Source organism: Microchirus variegatus (assembly GCF_963457635.1).
Source record: "Microchirus variegatus genome assembly, chromosome: 17".
Classification (NCBI taxonomy): domain Eukaryota; kingdom Metazoa; phylum Chordata; class Actinopteri; order Pleuronectiformes; family Soleidae; genus Microchirus; species Microchirus variegatus.
In genome coordinates, this window is record NC_139818.1 from 52328 (window position 1) to 71170 (window position 18843).

The window sequence follows — 18843 nt, forward strand, 5'->3', positions numbered from 1 at the left end:
AGTGCATGGATCGCTTTCCTGATTTTCAGAAATTCTTTAAAAATATTCCTTAAACGATATGCAAATATTTTCAACGGATTCTTGTTCAGGGCGTCGTTGACTATGACTGAGTACAATTTCAAGACATTCCAACATACTTGGAATGTCCAAGTGCATGGATCGCTTTCCTGATTTTCAAAAGTTCATTAAAAATATTATTCAAGAGATATGCAAATATATTCAACGGATTCTTGTTCAGGGCATGCTTGACTATGACTGTGTACAATTTCAAGACATTCCAAGATACCTTTGGGGTCTTTTTTGGATAAAAAGTTAAGTCACTGCCTAAGTGCACAGACTTTCATCATTTTCAAAAATTCATTAAAAATATTCCTTAAGAGATATGCAAATATTTTCAATGGATTCTTGTTCAGGGCGTCGTTGACTATGACCGAGTACAATTTCAAGACATTCCAACATACTTGGAATGTCCAAGTGCATGGATCGCTTTTCGGATTTTCAAAAATTCATTAAAAATATTCTTCAAGAGATATGCAAATATATTCAACGGATTCTTGTTCAGGGCATGCTTGACTATGACTGTGTACAATTTCAAGACATTCCAAGATACTTTTGGGGTCTTTTTTGACGAAAAAGTTAAGTCACTGCCTAAGTGCATGGATCGCTTTCCTGATTTTCAGAAATTCTTTAAAAATATTCCTTAAACGATATGCAAATATTTTCAACGGATTCTTGTTCAGGGCGTCGTTGACTATGACTGAGTACAATTTCAAGACATTCCAACATACTTGGAATGTCCAAGTGCATGGATCGCTTTCCTGATTTTCAAAAGTTCATTAAAAATATTCTTCAAGAGATATGCAAATATATTCAACGGATTCTTGTTCAGGGCATGCTTGACTATGACTGTGTACAATTTCAAGACATTCCAGGATACTTTTGGGGTCTTTTTTGAATAAAAAGTTAAGTCACTGCCTAAGTGCACAGACTTTCCTCATTTTCAAAAATTCATTAAAAATATTCCTTAAGAGATATGCAAATATTTTCAATTGATTCTTGTTCAGGGCGTCGTTGACTATGACTGAGTACAATTTCAAGACATTCCAACATACTTGGAATGTCCAAGTGCATGGATCGCTTTTCGGATTTTCAAAAATTCATTAAAAATATTCTTCAAGAGATATGCAAATATATTCAACGGATTCTTGTTCAGGGCATGCTTGACTATGACTGTGTACAATTTCAAGACATTCCAATATACTTTTGGGGTCTTTTTTGACAAAAAAGTTAAGTCACTGCCTAAGTGCATGGATCGCTTTCCTGATTTTCAAAAATTCATTAAAAATATTCCTTAAGCGATATGCAAATATTTTCAATTGATTCTTGTTCAGGGCGTCGTTGACTATGACTGAGTACAATTTCAAGACATTCCAACATACTTGGAATGTCCAAGTGCATGGATCGCTTTTCGGATTTTCAAAAATTCATTAAAAATATTCTTCAAGAGATATGCAAATATATTCAACGGATTCTTGTTCAGGGCATGCTTGACTATGACTGTGTACAATTTCAAGACATTCCAAGATACTTTTGGGGTCTTTTTTGACGAAAAAGTTAAGTCACTGCCTAAGTGCATGGATCGCTTTCCTGATTTTCAAAAATTCATTAAAAATATTCCTTAAGCGATATGCAAATATTTTCAACGGATTCTTGTTCAGGGCGTCGTTGACTATGACTGAGTACAATTTCAAGACATTTCAACATACTTGGAATGTCCAAGTGCATGGATCGCTTTCCTGATTTTCAAAAGTTCATTAAAAATATTCTTCAAGAGATATGCAAATATATTCAACGGATTCTTGTTCAGGGCATGCTTGACTATGACTGTGTACAATTTCAAGACATTCCAAGATACTTTTGGGGTCTTTTTTGAATAAAAAGTTAAGTCACTGCCTAAGTGCACAGACTTTCATCATTTTCAAAAATTCATTAAAAATATTCCTTAAGAGATATGCAAATATTTTCAATGGATTCTTGTTCAGGGCGTCGTTGACTATGACCGAGTACAATTTCAAGACTTTCCAACATACTTGGAATGTCCAAGTGCATGGATCGCTTTCCGGATTTTCAAAAATTCATTAAAAATATTCTTCAAGAGATATGCAAATATATTCAACGGATTCTTGTTCAGGGCATGCTTGACTATGACTGTGTACAATTTCAAGACATTCCAAGATACTTTTGGGGTCTTTTTTGACGAAAAAGTTAAGTCACTGCCTAAGTGCATGGATCGCTTTCCTGATTTTCAGAAATTCTTTAAAAATATTCCTTAAACGATATGCAAATATTTTCAACGGATTCTTGTTCAGGGCGTCGTTGACTATGACTGAGTACAATTTCAAGACATTCCAACATACTTGGAATGTCCAAGTGCATGGATCGCTTTCCTGATTTTCAAAAGTTCATTAAAAATATTCTTCAAGAGATATGCAAATATATTCAACGGATTCTTGTTCAGGGCATGCTTGACTATGACTGTGTACAATTTCAAGACATTCCAAGATACCTTTGGGGTCTTTTTTGGATAAAAAGTTAAGTCACTGCCTAAGTGCACAGACTTTCATCATTTTCAAAAATTCATTAAAAATATTCCTTAAGAGATATGCAAATATTTTCAATGGATTCTTGTTCAGGGCGTCGTTGACTATGACCGAGTACAATTTCAAGACATTCCAGCATACTTGGAATGTCCAAGTGCATGGATCGCTTTTCGGATTTTCAAAAATTCATTAAAAATATTCTTCAAGAGATATGCAAATATATTCAACGGATTCTTGTTCAGGGCATGCTTGACTATGACTGTGTACAATTTCAAGACATTCCAAGATACTTTTGGGGTCTTTTTTGACGAAAAAGTTAAGTCACTGCCTAAGTGCATGGATCGCTTTCCTGATTTTCAGAAATTCTTTAAAAATATTCCTTAAACGATATGCAAATATTTTCAACGGATTCTTGTTCAGGGCGTCGTTGACTATGACTGAGTACAATTTCAAGACATTCCAACATACTTGGAATGTCCAAGTGCATGGATCGCTTTCCTGATTTTCAAAAGTTCATTAAAAATATTCTTCAAGAGATATGCAAATATATTCAACGGATTCTTGTTCAGGGCATGCTTGACTATGACTGTGTACAATTTCAAGACATTCCAGGATACTTTTGGGGTCTTTTTTGAATAAAAAGTTAAGTCACTGCCTAAGTGCACAGACTTTCCTCATTTTCAAAAATTCATTAAAAATATTCCTTAAGAGATATGCAAATATTTTCAATTGATTCTTGTTCAGGGCGTCGTTGACTATGACTGAGTACAATTTCAAGACATTCCAACATACTTGGAATGTCCAAGTGCATGGATCGCTTTTTGGATTTTCAAAAATTCATTAAAAATATTCTTCAAGAGATATGCAAATATATTCAACGGATTCTTGTTCAGGGCATGCTTGACTATGACTGTGTACAATTTCAAGACATTCCAATATACTTTTGGGGTCTTTTTTGACAAAAAAGTTAAGTCACTGCCTAAGTGCATGGATCGCTTTCCTGATTTTCAAAAATTCATTAAAAATATTCCTTAAGCGATATGCAAATATTTTCAATTGATTCTTGTTCAGGGCGTCGTTGACTATGACTGAGTACAATTTCAAGACATTCCAACATACTTGGAATGTCCAAGTGCATGGATCGCTTTTCGGATTTTCAAAAATTCATTAAAAATATTCTTCAAGAGATATGCAAATATATTCAACGGATTCTTGTTCAGGGCATGCTTGACTATGACTGTGTACAATTTCAAGACATTCCAAGATACTTTTGGGGTCTTTTTTGACAAAAAAGTTAAGTCACTGCCTAAGTGCATGAATCGCTTTCCTGATTTTCAAAAATTCATTAAAAATATTCCTTAAGCGATATGCAAATATTTTCAACGGATTCTTGTTCAGGGCGTCGTTGACTATGACTGAGTACAATTTCAAGACATTCCAACATACTTGGAATGTCCAAGTGCATGGATCGCTTTTCGGATTTTCAAAAATTCATTAAAAATATTCTTCAAGAGATATGCAAATATATTCAACGGATTCTTGTTCAGGGCATGCTTGACTATGACTGTGTACAATTTCAAGACATTCCAAGATACTTTTGGGGTCTTTTTTGACGAAAAAGTTAAGTCACTGCCTAAGTGCATGGATCGCTTTCCTGATTTTCAAAAATTCATTAAAAATATTCCTTAAGCGATATGCAAATATTTTCAACGGATTCTTGTTCAGGGCGTCGTTGACTATGACTGAGTACAATTTCAAGACATTTCAACATACTTGGAATGTCCAAGTGCATGGATCGCTTTCCTGATTTTCAAAAGTTCATTAAAAATATTCTTCAAGAGATATGCAAATATATTCAACGGATTCTTGTTCAGGGCATGCTTGACTATGACTGTGTACAATTTCAAGACATTCCAAGATACTTTTGGGGTCTTTTTTGAATAAAAAGTTAAGTCACTGCCTAAGTGCACAGACTTTCATCATTTTCAAAAATTCATTAAAAATATTCCTTAAGAGATATGCAAATATTTTCAATGGATTCTTGTTCAGGGCGTCGTTGACTATGACCGAGTACAATTTCAAGACTTTCCAACATACTTGGAATGTCCAAGTGCATGGATCGCTTTCCGGATTTTCAAAAATTCATTAAAAATATTCTTCAAGAGATATGCAAATATATTCAACGGATTCTTGTTCAGGGCATGCTTGACTATGACTGTGTACAATTTCAAGACATTCCAAGATACTTTTGGGGTCTTTTTTGACGAAAAAGTTAAGTCACTGCCTAAGTGCATGGATCGCTTTCCTGAATTTCAGAAATTCTTTAAAAATATTCCTTAAACGATATGCAAATATTTTCAACGGATTCTTGTTCAGGGCGTCGTTGACTATGACTGAGTACAATTTCAAGACATTCCAACATACTTGGAATGTCCAAGTGCATGGATCGCTTTTCGGATTTTCAAAAATTCATTAAAAATATTCTTCAAGAGATATGCAAATATATTCAACGGATTCTTGTTCAGGGCATGCTTGACTATGACTGTGTACAATTTCAAGACATTCCAAGATACTTTTGGGGTCTTTTTTGACAAAAAAGTTAAGTCACTGCCTAAGTGCATGGATCGCTTTCCTGATTTTCAAAAATTCATTAAAAATATTCCTTAAGCGATATGCAAATATTTTCAACGGATTCTTGTTCAGGGCGTCGTTGACTATGACTGAGTACAATTTCAAGACATTCCAACATACTTGGAATGTCCAAGTGCATGGATCGCTTTCCTGATTTTCAAAAGTTCATTAAAAATATTCTTCAAGAGATATGCAAATATATTCAACGGATTCTTGTTCAGGGCATGCCTGACTATGACTGTGTACAATTTCAAGACATTCCAAGATACTTTTGGGGTCTTTTTTGAATAAAAAGTTAAGTCACTGCCTAAGTGCACAGACTTTCCTCATTTTCAAAAATTCATTAAAAATATTCCTTAAGAGATATGCAAATATTTTCAATGGATTCTTGTTCAGGGCGTCGTTGACTATGACTGAGTACAATTTAAAGACATTCCAACATACTTGGAATGTCCAAGTGCATCGATTGCTTTTCGGATTTTCAAAAATTCATTAAAAATATTCTTCAAGAGATATGCAAATATATTCAACGGATTCTTGTTCAGGGCATGCTTGACTATGACTGTGTACAATTTCAAGACATTCCAAGATACTTTTGGGGTCTTTTTTGACAAAAAAGTTAAGTCACTGCCTAAGTGCATGGATCGCTTTCCTGATTTTCAAAAATTCATTAAAAATATTCCTTAAGCGATATGCAAATATTTTCAACGGATTCTTGTTCAGGGCGTCGTTGACTATGACTGAGTACAATTTCAAGACATTCCAACATACTTGGAATGTCCAAGTGCATGGATCGCTTTCCTGATTTTCAAAAGTTCATTAAAAATATTCTTCAAGAGATATGCAAATATATTCAACGGATTCTTGTTCAGGGCATGCTTGACTATGACTGTGTACAATTTCAAGACATTCCAAGATACTTTTGGGGTCTTTTTTGAATAAAAAGTTAAGTCACTGCCTAAGTGCACAGACTTTCCTCATTTTCAAAAATTCATTAAAAATATTCCTTAAGAGATATGCAAATATTTTCAATTGATTCTTGTTCAGGGCGTCGTTGACTATGACTGAGTACAATTTCAAGACATTCCAACATACTTGGAATGTCCAAGTGCATGGATCGCTTTTCGGATTTTCATAAATTCATTAAAAATATTCTTCAAGAGATATGCAAATATATTCAACGGATTCTTGTTCAGGGCATGCTTGACTATGACTGTGTACAATTTCAAGACATTCCAATTTACTTTTGGGTTTTTTTTTAAAAAAAAAGTCAAGTCACTAAGTGCATCAGGGCAAATGGATCGTTTCCTTCGTCTCACCTGATATCCTGCTGTGTGATCCACGGTGTCCAAACGTTTGTTTCCAGCGACTGGACGACATGGATGAACTCCTGCAGCTTTAATTCTTTAAAAACAACCCAAAAACATCAAAAGTTAAGTCACTGCCTAAGTGCATGGATCGCTTTCCTGATTTTCAAAAATTCATTAAAAATATTCCTCAAGAGATATGCAAATATATTCAACGGATTCTTGTTCAGGGCGTCGTTGACTATGACTGAGTACAATTTCAAGACATTCCAACATACTTGGAATGTCCAAGTGCATGGATCGCTTTTCGGATTTTCAAAAATTCATTAAAAATATTCTTTAAGAGATATGCAAATATATTCAACGGATTCTTGTTCAGGGCATGCTTGACTATGACTGTGTACAATTTCAAGACATTCCAAGATACTTTTGGGGTCTTTTTTGAATAAAAAGTTAAGTCACTGCCTGTGCATGGATCGCTTTCCTGATTTTCAAAAATTCATTAAAAATATTCCTTAAGCGATATGCAAATATTTTCAACGGATTCTTGTTCAGGGCGTCGTTGACTATGACTGAGTACAATTTCAAAACATTCCAACATACTTGGAATGTCCAAGTGCATGGATCGCTTTTCGGATTTTCAAAAATTCATTAAAAATATTCTTCAAGAGATATGCAAATATATTCAACGGATTCTTGTTCAGGGCATGCTTGACTATGACTGTGTACAATTTCAAGACATTCCAAGATACTTTTGGGGTCTTTTTTGACAAAAAAGTTAAGTCACTGCCTAAGTGCATGGATCGCTTTCCTGATTTTCAAAAATTCATTAAAAATATTCCTTAAGCGATATGCAAATATTTTCAACGGATTCTTGTTCAGGGCGTCGTTGACTATGACTGAGTACAATTTCAAGACATTCCAACATACTTGGAATGTCCAAGTGCATGGATCGCTTTCCTGATTTTCAAAAGTTCATTAAAAATATTCTTCAAGAGATATGCAAATATATTCAACGGATTCTTGTTCAGGGCATGCTTGACTATGACTGTGTACAATTTCAAGACATTCCAAGATACCTTTGGGGTCTTTTTTGGATAAAAAGTTAAGTCACTGCCTAAGTGCACAGACTTTCATCATTTTCAAAAATTCATTAAAAATATTCCTTAAGAGATATGCAAATATTTTCAATGGATTCTTGTTCAGGGCGTCGTTGACTATGACCGAGTACAATTTCAAGACATTCCAACATACTTGGAATGTCCAAGTGCATGGATCGCTTTCCGGATTTTCAAAAATTCATTAAAAATATTCTTCAAGAGATATGCAAATATATTCAACGGATTCTTGTTCAGGGCATGCTTGACTATGACTGTGTACAATTTCAAGACATTCCAAGATACTTTTGGGGTCTTTTTTGACGAAAAAGTTAAGTCACTGCCTAAGTGCATGGATCGCTTTCCTGATTTTCAGAAATTCTTTAAAAATATTCCTTAAACGATATGCAAATATTTTCAACGGATTCTTGTTCAGGGCGTCGTTGACTATGACTGAGTACAATTTCAAGACATTCCAACATACTTGGAATGTCCAAGTGCATGGATCGCTTTCCTGATTTTCAAAAGTTCATTAAAAATATTCTTCAAGAGATATGCAAATATATTCAACGGATTCTTGTTCAGGGCATGCTTGACTATGACTGTGTACAATTTCAAGACATTCCAGGATACTTTTGGGGTCTTTTTTGAATAAAAAGTTAAGTCACTGCCTAAGTGCATGGATCGCTTTCCTCATTTTCAAAAATTCATTAAAAATATTCCTTAAGAGATATGCAAATATTTTCAACGGATTCTTGTTCAGGGCGTCGTTGACTATGACTGAGTACAATTTCAAGACATTCCAACATACTTGGAATGTCCAAGTGCATGGATCGCTTTCCTGATTTTCAAAAGTTCATTAAAAATATTCTTCAAGAGATATGCAAATATATTCAACGGATTCTTGTTCAGGGCATGCTTGACTATGACTGTGTACAATTTCAAGACATTCCAAGATACTTTTGGGGTCTTTTTTGAATAAAAAGTTAAGTCACTGCCTAAGTGCACAGACTTTCCTCATTTTCAAAAATTCATTAAAAATATTCCTTAAGAGATATGCAAATATTTTCAATTGATTCTTGTTCAGGGCGTCGTTGACTATGACTGAGTACAATTTCAAGACATTCCAACATACTTGGAATGTCCAAGTGCATGGATCGCTTTTCGGATTTTCAAAAATTCATTAAAAATATTCTTCAAGAGATATGCAAATATATTCAACGGATTCTTGTTCAGGGCATGCTTGACTATGACTGTGTACAATTTCAAGACATTCCTAAGTACTTTTGGGGTCTTTTTTGACAAAAAAGTTAAGTCACTGCCTAAGTGCATGGATCGCTTTCCTGATTTTCAAAAATTCATTAAAAATATTCCTTAAGCGATATGCAAATATTTTCAACGGATTCTTGTTCAGGGCGTCGTTGACTATGACTGAGTACAATTTCAAGACATTCCAACATACTTGGAATGTCCAAGTGCATGGATCGCTTTCCTGATTTTCAAAAGTTCATTAAAAATATTCTTCAAGAGATATGCAAATATATTCAACGGATTCTTGTTCAGGGCATGCTTGACTATGACTGTGTACAATTTCAAGACATTCCAAGATACTTTTGGGGTCTTTTTTGAATAAAAAGTTAAGTCACTGCCTAAGTGCACAGACTTTCATCATTTTCAAAAATTCATTAAAAATATTCCTTAAGAGATATGCAAATATTTTCAATGGATTCTTGTTCAGGGCGTCGTTGACTATGACCGAGTACAATTTCAAGACATTCCAACATACTTGGAATGTCCAAGTGCATGGATCGCTTTCCGGATTTTCAAAAATTCATTAAAAATATTCTTCAGGAGATATGCAAATATATTCAACGGATTCTTGTTCAGGGCATGCTTGACTATGACTGTGTACAATTTCAAGACATTCCAAGATACTTTTGGGGTCTTTTTTGACGAAAAAGTTAAGTCACTGCCTAAGTGCATGGATCGCTTTCCTGATTTTCAGAAATTCTTTAAAAATATTCCTTAAACGATATGCAAATATTTTCAACGGATTCTTGTTCAGGGCGTCGTTGACTATGACTGAGTACAATTTCAAGACATTCCAACATACTTGGAATGTCCAAGTGCATGGATCGCTTTCCTGATTTTCAAAAGTTCATTAAAAATATTCTTCAAGAGATATGCAAATATATTCAACGGATTCTTGTTCAGGGCATGCTTGACTATGACTGTGTATAATTTCAAGACATTCCAAGATACTTTTGGGGTCTTTTTTGAATAAAAAGTTAAGTCACTGCCTAAGTGCACAGACTTTCCTCATTTTCAAAAATTCATTAAAAATATTCCTTAAGAGATATGCAAATATTTTCAATTGATTCTTGTTCAGGGCGTCGTTGACTATGACTGAGTACAATTTCAAGACATTCCAACATACTTGGAATGTCCAAGTGCATGGATCGCTTTTCGGATTTTCAAAAATTCATTAAAAATATTCCTCAAGAGATATGCAAATATATTCAACGGATTCTTGTTCAGGGCATGCTTGACTATGACTGTGTACAATTTCAAGACATTCCAAGATACTTTTGGGGTCTTTTTTGACAAAAAAGTTAAGTCACTGCCTAAGTGCATGGATCGCTTTCCTGATTTTCAAAAATTCATTAAAAATGTTCCTTAAGCGATATGCAAATATTTTCAACGGATTCTTGTTCAGGGCATCGTTGACTATGACTGAGTACAATTTCAAGACATTCCAACATACTTGGAATGTCCAAGTGCATGGATCGCTTTCCTGATTTTCAAAAGTTCATTAAAAATATTCTTCAAGAGATATGCAAATATATTCAACGGATTCTTGTTCAGGGCATGCTTGACTATGACTGTGTACAATTTCAAGACATTCCAAGATACTTTTGGGGTCTTTTTTGAATAAAAAGTTAAGTCACTGCCTAAGTGCACAGACTTTCCTCATTTTCAAAAATTCATTAAAAATATTCCTTAAGAGATATGCAAATATTTTCGATTGATTCTTGTTCAGGGCGTCGTTGACTATGACTGAGTACAATTTCAAGACATTCCAACATACTTGGAATGTCCAAGTGCATGGATCGCTTTTCGGATTTTCAAAAATTCATTAAAAATATTCCTCAAGAGATATGCAAATATATTCAACGGATTCTTGTTCAGGGCATGCTTGACTATGACTGTGTACAATTTCAAGACATTCCAAGATACTTTTGGGGTCTTTTTTGACAAAAAAGTTAAGTCACTGCCTAAGTGCATGGATCGCTTTCCTGATTTTCAAAAATTCATTAAAAATGTTCCTTAAGCGATATGCAAATATTTTCAACGGATTCTTGTTCAGGGCATCGTTGACTATGACTGAGTACAATTTCAAGACATTCCAACATACTTGGAATGTCCAAGTGCATGGATCGCTTTCCTGATTTTCAAAAGTTCATTAAAAATATTCTTCAAGAGATATGCAAATATATTCAACGGATTCTTGTTCAGGGCATGCTTGACTATGACTGTGTACAATTTCAAGACATTCCAAGATACTTTTGGGGTCTTTTTTGACGAAAAAGTTAAGTCACTGCCTAAGTGCATGGATCGCTTTCCTGATTTTCAAAAATTCATTAAAAATATTCCTTAAGCGATATGCAAATATTTTCAACGGATTCTTGTTCAGGGCGTCGTTGACTATGACTGAGTACAATTTCAAGACATTTCAACATACTTGGAATGTCCAAGTGCATGGATCGCTTTCCTGATTTTCAAAAGTTCATTAAAAATATTCTTCAAGAGATATGCAAATATATTCAACGGATTCTTGTTCAGGGCATGCTTGACTATGACTGTGTACAATTTCAAGACATTCCAAGATACTTTTGGGGTCTTTTTTGAATAAAAAGTTAAGTCACTGCCTAAGTGCACAGACTTTCATCATTTTCAAAAATTCATTAAAAATATTCCTTAAGAGATATGCAAATATTTTCAATGGATTCTTGTTCAGGGCGTCGTTGACTATGACCGAGTACAATTTCAAGACTTTCCAACATACTTGGAATGTCCAAGTGCATGGATCGCTTTCCGGATTTTCAAAAATTCATTAAAAATATTCTTCAAGAGATATGCAAATATATTCAACGGATTCTTGTTCAGGGCATGCTTGACTATGACTGTGTACAATTTCAAGACATTCCAAGATACTTTTGGGGTCTTTTTTGACGAAAAAGTTAAGTCACTGCCTAAGTGCATGGATCGCTTTCCTGAATTTCAGAAATTCTTTAAAAATATTCCTTAAACGATATGCAAATATTTTCAACGGATTCTTGTTCAGGGCGTCGTTGACTATGACTGAGTACAATTTCAAGACATTCCAACATACTTGGAATGTCCAAGTGCATGGATCGCTTTTCGGATTTTCAAAAATTCATTAAAAATATTCTTCAAGAGATATGCAAATATATTCAACGGATTCTTGTTCAGGGCATGCTTGACTATGACTGTGTACAATTTCAAGACATTCCAAGATACTTTTGGGGTCTTTTTTGACAAAAAAGTTAAGTCACTGCCTAAGTGCATGGATCGCTTTCCTGATTTTCAAAAATTCATTAAAAATATTCCTTAAGCGATATGCAAATATTTTCAACGGATTCTTGTTCAGGGCGTCGTTGACTATGACTGAGTACAATTTCAAGACATTCCAACATACTTGGAATGTCCAAGTGCATGGATCGCTTTCCTGATTTTCAAAAGTTCATTAAAAATATTCTTCAAGAGATATGCAAATATATTCAACGGATTCTTGTTCAGGGCATGCCTGACTATGACTGTGTACAATTTCAAGACATTCCAAGATACTTTTGGGGTCTTTTTTGAATAAAAAGTTAAGTCACTGCCTAAGTGCACAGACTTTCCTCATTTTCAAAAATTCATTAAAAATATTCCTTAAGAGATATGCAAATATTTTCAATGGATTCTTGTTCAGGGCGTCGTTGACTATGACTGAGTACAATTTAAAGACATTCCAACATACTTGGAATGTCCAAGTGCATCGATTGCTTTTCGGATTTTCAAAAATTCATTAAAAATATTCTTCAAGAGATATGCAAATATATTCAACGGATTCTTGTTCAGGGCATGCTTGACTATGACTGTGTACAATTTCAAGACATTCCAAGATACTTTTGGGGTCTTTTTTGACAAAAAAGTTAAGTCACTGCCTAAGTGCATGGATCGCTTTCCTGATTTTCAAAAATTCATTAAAAATATTCCTTAAGCGATATGCAAATATTTTCAACGGATTCTTGTTCAGGGCGTCGTTGACTATGACTGAGTACAATTTCAAGACATTCCAACATACTTGGAATGTCCAAGTGCATGGATCGCTTTCCTGATTTTCAAAAGTTCATTAAAAATATTCTTCAAGAGATATGCAAATATATTCAACGGATTCTTGTTCAGGGCATGCTTGACTATGACTGTGTACAATTTCAAGACATTCCAAGATACTTTTGGGGTCTTTTTTGAATAAAAAGTTAAGTCACTGCCTAAGTGCACAGACTTTCCTCATTTTCAAAAATTCATTAAAAATATTCCTTAAGAGATATGCAAATATTTTCAATTGATTCTTGTTCAGGGCGTCGTTGACTATGACTGAGTACAATTTCAAGACATTCCAACATACTTGGAATGTCCAAGTGCATGGATCGCTTTTCGGATTTTCATAAATTCATTAAAAATATTCTTCAAGAGATATGCAAATATATTCAACGGATTCTTGTTCAGGGCATGCTTGACTATGACTGTGTACAATTTCAAGACATTCCAATTTACTTTTGGGTTTTTTTTAAAAAAAAAAGTCAAGTCACTAAGTGCATCAGGGCAAATGGATCGTTTCCTTCGTCTCACCTGATATCCTGCTGTGTGATCCACGGTGTCCAAACGTTTGTTTCCAGCGACTGGACGACATGGATGAACTCCTGCAGCTTTAATTCTTTAAAAACAACCCAAAAACATCAAAAGTTAAGTCACTGCCTAAGTGCATGGATCGCTTTCCTGATTTTCAAAAATTCATTAAAAATATTCCTCAAGAGATATGCAAATATATTCAACGGATTCTTGTTCAGGGCGTCGTTGACTATGACTGAGTACAATTTCAAGACATTCCAACATACTTGGAATGTCCAAGTGCATGGATCGCTTTTCGGATTTTCAAAAATTCATTAAAAATATTCTTTAAGAGATATGCAAATATATTCAACGGATTCTTGTTCAGGGCATGCTTGACTATGACTGTGTACAATTTCAAGACATTCCAAGATACTTTTGGGGTCTTTTTTGAATAAAAAGTTAAGTCACTGCCTGTGCATGGATCGCTTTCCTGATTTTCAAAAATTCATTAAAAATATTCCTTAAGCGATATGCAAATATTTTCAACGGATTCTTGTTCAGGGCGTCGTTGACTATGACTGAGTACAATTTCAAAACATTCCAACATACTTGGAATGTCCAAGTGCATGGATCGCTTTTCGGATTTTCAAAAATTCATTAAAAATATTCTTCAAGAGATATGCAAATATATTCAACGGATTCTTGTTCAGGGCATGCTTGACTATGACTGTGTACAATTTCAAGACATTCCAAGATACTTTTGGGGTCTTTTTTGACAAAAAAGTTAAGTCACTGCCTAAGTGCATGGATCGCTTTCCTGATTTTCAAAAATTCATTAAAAATATTCCTTAAGCGATATGCAAATATTTTCAACGGATTCTTGTTCAGGGCGTCGTTGACTATGACTGAGTACAATTTCAAGACATTCCAACATACTTGGAATGTCCAAGTGCATGGATCGCTTTCCTGATTTTCAAAAGTTCATTAAAAATATTCTTCAAGAGATATGCAAATATATTCAACGGATTCTTGTTCAGGGCATGCTTGACTATGACTGTGTACAATTTCAAGACATTCCAAGATACCTTTGGGGTCTTTTTTGGATAAAAAGTTAAGTCACTGCCTAAGTGCACAGACTTTCATCATTTTCAAAAATTCATTAAAAATATTCCTTAAGAGATATGCAAATATTTTCAATGGATTCTTGTTCAGGGCGTCGTTGACTATGACCGAGTACAATTTCAAGACATTCCAACATACTTGGAATGTCCAAGTGCATGGATCGCTTTCCGGATTTTCAAAAATTCATTAAAAATATTCTTCAAGAGATATGCAAATATATTCAACGGATTCTTGTTCAGGGCATGCTTGACTATGACTGTGTACAATTTCAAGACATTCCAAGATACTTTTGGGGTCTTTTTTGACGAAAAAGTTAAGTCACTGCCTAAGTGCATGGATCGCTTTCCTGATTTTCAGAAATTCTTTAAAAATATTCCTTAAACGATATGCAAATATTTTCAACGGATTCTTGTTCAGGGCGTCGTTGACTATGACTGAGTACAATTTCAAGACATTCCAACATACTTGGAATGTCCAAGTGCATGGATCGCTTTCCTGATTTTCAAAAGTTCATTAAAAATATTCTTCAAGAGATATGCAAATATATTCAACGGATTCTTGTTCAGGGCATGCTTGACTATGACTGTGTACAATTTCAAGACATTCCAGGATACTTTTGGGGTCTTTTTTGAATAAAAAGTTAAGTCACTGCCTAAGTGCATGGATCGCTTTCCTGATTTTCAAAAATTCATTAAAAATATTCCTTAAGCGATATGCAAATATTTTCAACGGATTCTTGTTCAGGGCATGCTTGACTATGACTGTGTACAATTTCAAGACATTCCTAAGTACTTTTGGGGTCTTTTTTGACAAAAAAGTTAAGTCACTGCCTAAGTGCATGGATCGCTTTCCTGATTTTCAAAAATTCATTAAAAATATTCCTTAAGCGATATGCAAATATTTTCAACGGATTCTTGTTCAGGGCGTCGTTGACTATGACTGAGTACAATTTCAAGACATTCCAACATACTTGGAATGTCCAAGTGCATGGATCGCTTTCCTGATTTTCAAAAGTTCATTAAAAATATTCTTCAAGAGATATGCAAATATATTCAACGGATTCTTGTTCAGGGCATGCTTGACTATGACTGTGTACAATTTCAAGACATTCCAAGATACTTTTGGGGTCTTTTTTGAATAAAAAGTTAAGTCACTGCCTAAGTGCACAGACTTTCATCATTTTCAAAAATTCATTAAAAATATTCCTTAAGAGATATGCAAATATTTTCAATGGATTCTTGTTCAGGGCGTCGTTGACTATGACCGAGTACAATTTCAAGACATTCCAACATACTTGGAATGTCCAAGTGCATGGATCGCTTTCCGGATTTTCAAAAATTCATTAAAAATATTCTTCAGGAGATATGCAAATATATTCAACGGATTCTTGTTCAGGGCATGCTTGACTATGACTGTGTACAATTTCAAGACATTCCAAGATACTTTTGGGGTCTTTTTTGACGAAAAAGTTAAGTCACTGCCTAAGTGCATGGATCGCTTTCCTGATTTTCAGAAATTCTTTAAAAATATTCCTTAAACGATATGCAAATATTTTCAACGGATTCTTGTTCAGGGCGTCGTTGACTATGACTGAGTACAATTTCAAGACATTCCAACATACTTGGAATGTCCAAGTGCATGGATCGCTTTCCTGATTTTCAAAAGTTCATTAAAAATATTCTTCAAGAGATATGCAAATATATTCAACGGATTCTTGTTCAGGGCATGCTTGACTATGACTGTGTATAATTTCAAGACATTCCAAGATACTTTTGGGGTCTTTTTTGAATAAAAAGTTAAGTCACTGCCTAAGTGCACAGACTTTCCTCATTTTCAAAAATTCATTAAAAATATTCCTTAAGAGATATGCAAATATTTTCAATTGATTCTTGTTCAGGGCGTCGTTGACTATGACTGAGTACAATTTCAAGACATTCCAACATACTTGGAATGTCCAAGTGCATGGATCGCTTTTCGGATTTTCAAAAATTCATTAAAAATATTCCTCAAGAGATATGCAAATATATTCAACGGATTCTTGTTCAGGGCATGCTTGACTATGACTGTGTACAATTTCAAGACATTCCAAGATACTTTTGGGGTCTTTTTTGACAAAAAAGTTAAGTCACTGCCTAAGTGCATGGATCGCTTTCCTGATTTTCAAAAATTCATTAAAAATGTTCCTTAAGCGATATGCAAATATTTTCAACGGATTCTTGTTCAGGGCATCGTTGACTATGACTGAGTACAATTTCAAGACATTCCAACATACTTGGAATGTCCAAGTGCATGGATCGCTTTCCTGATTTTCAAAAGTTCATTAAAAATATTCTTCAAGAGATATGCAAATATATTCAACGGATTCTTGTTCAGGGCATGCTTGACTATGACTGTGTACAATTTCAAGACATTCCAAGATACTTTTGGGGTCTTTTTTGAATAAAAAGTTAAGTCACTGCCTAAGTGCACAGACTTTCCTCATTTTCAAAAATTCATTAAAAATATTCCTTAAGAGATATGCAAATATTTTCGATTGATTCTTGTTCAGGGCGTCGTTGACTATGACTGAGTACAATTTCAAGACATTCCAACATACTTGGAATGTCCAAGTGCATGGATCGCTTTTCGGATTTTCAAAAATTCATTAAAAATATTCCTCAAGAGATATGCAAATATATTCAACGGATTCTTGTTCAGGGCATGCTTGACTATGACTGTGTACAATTTCAAGACATTCCAAGATACTTTTGGGGTCTTTTTTGACAAAAAAGTTAAGTCACTGCCTAAGTGCATGGATCGCTTTCCTGATTTTCAAAAATTCATTAAAAATGTTCCTTAAGCGATATGCAAATATTTTCAACGGATTCTTGTTCAGGGCATCGTTGACTATGACTGAGTACAATTTCAAGACATTCCAACATACTTGGAATGTCCAAGTGCATGGATCGCTTTCCTGATTTTCAAAAGTTCATTAAAAATATTCTTCAAGAGATATGCAAATATATTCAACGGATTCTTGTTCAGGGCATGCTTGACTATGACTGTGTACAATTTCAAGACATTCCAAGATACCTTTGGGGTCTTTTTTGAATAAAAAGTTAAGTCACTGCCTAAGTGCACAGACTTTCATCATTTTCAAAAATTCATTAAAAATATTCCTTAAGAGATATGCAAATATTTTCAATTGATTCTTGTTCAGGGCGTCGTTGACTATGACTGAGTACAATTTCAAGACATTCCAACATACTTGGAATGTCCAAGTGCATGGATCACTTTTCGGATTTTCAAAAATTCATTAAAAATATTCTTCAAGAGATATGCAAATATATTCAACGGATTCTTGTTCAGGGCATGCTTGACTATGACTGTGTACAATTTCAAGACATTCCAAGATACTTTTGGGGTCTTTTTTGACGAAAAAGTTAAGTCACTGCCTAAGTGCATGGATCGCTTTCCTGATTTTCAGAAATTCTTTAAAAATATTCCTTAAGCGATATGCAAATATTTTCATCGGATTCTTGTTCAGGGCGTCGTTGACTATGACTGAGTACAATTTCAAGACATTCCAACATACTTGGAATGTCCAAGTGCATGGATCGCTTTCCTGATTTTCAAAAGTTCATTAAAAATATTCTTCAAGAGATATGCAAATATATTCAACGGATTCTTGTTCAGGGCATGCTTGACTATGACTGTGTACAATTTCAAGATATTCCAAGATACCTTTGGGGTCTTTTTTGAATAAAAAGTTAAGTCACTGCCTAAGTGCACAGACTTTCATCATTTTCAAAAATTCATTAAAAATATTCCTTAAGAGATATGCAAATATTTTCAATGGATTCTTGTTCAGGGCGTCGTTGACTATGACCGAGTACAATTTCAAGACATTCCAACATACTTGGAATGTCCAAGTGCATGGATCGCTTTCCGGATTTTCAAAAATTCATTAAAAATATTCTTCAAGAGATATGCAAATATATTCAACGGATTCTTGTTCAGGGCATTCTTGACTATGACTGTGTACAATTTCAAGACATTCCAAGATACTTTTGGGGTCTTTTTTGACGAAAAAGTTAAGTCACTGCCTAAGTGCATGGATCGCTTTCCTGATTTTCAGAAATTCTTTAAAAATATTCCTTAAGCGATATGCAAATATTTTCAACGGATTCTTGTTCAGGGCGTCGT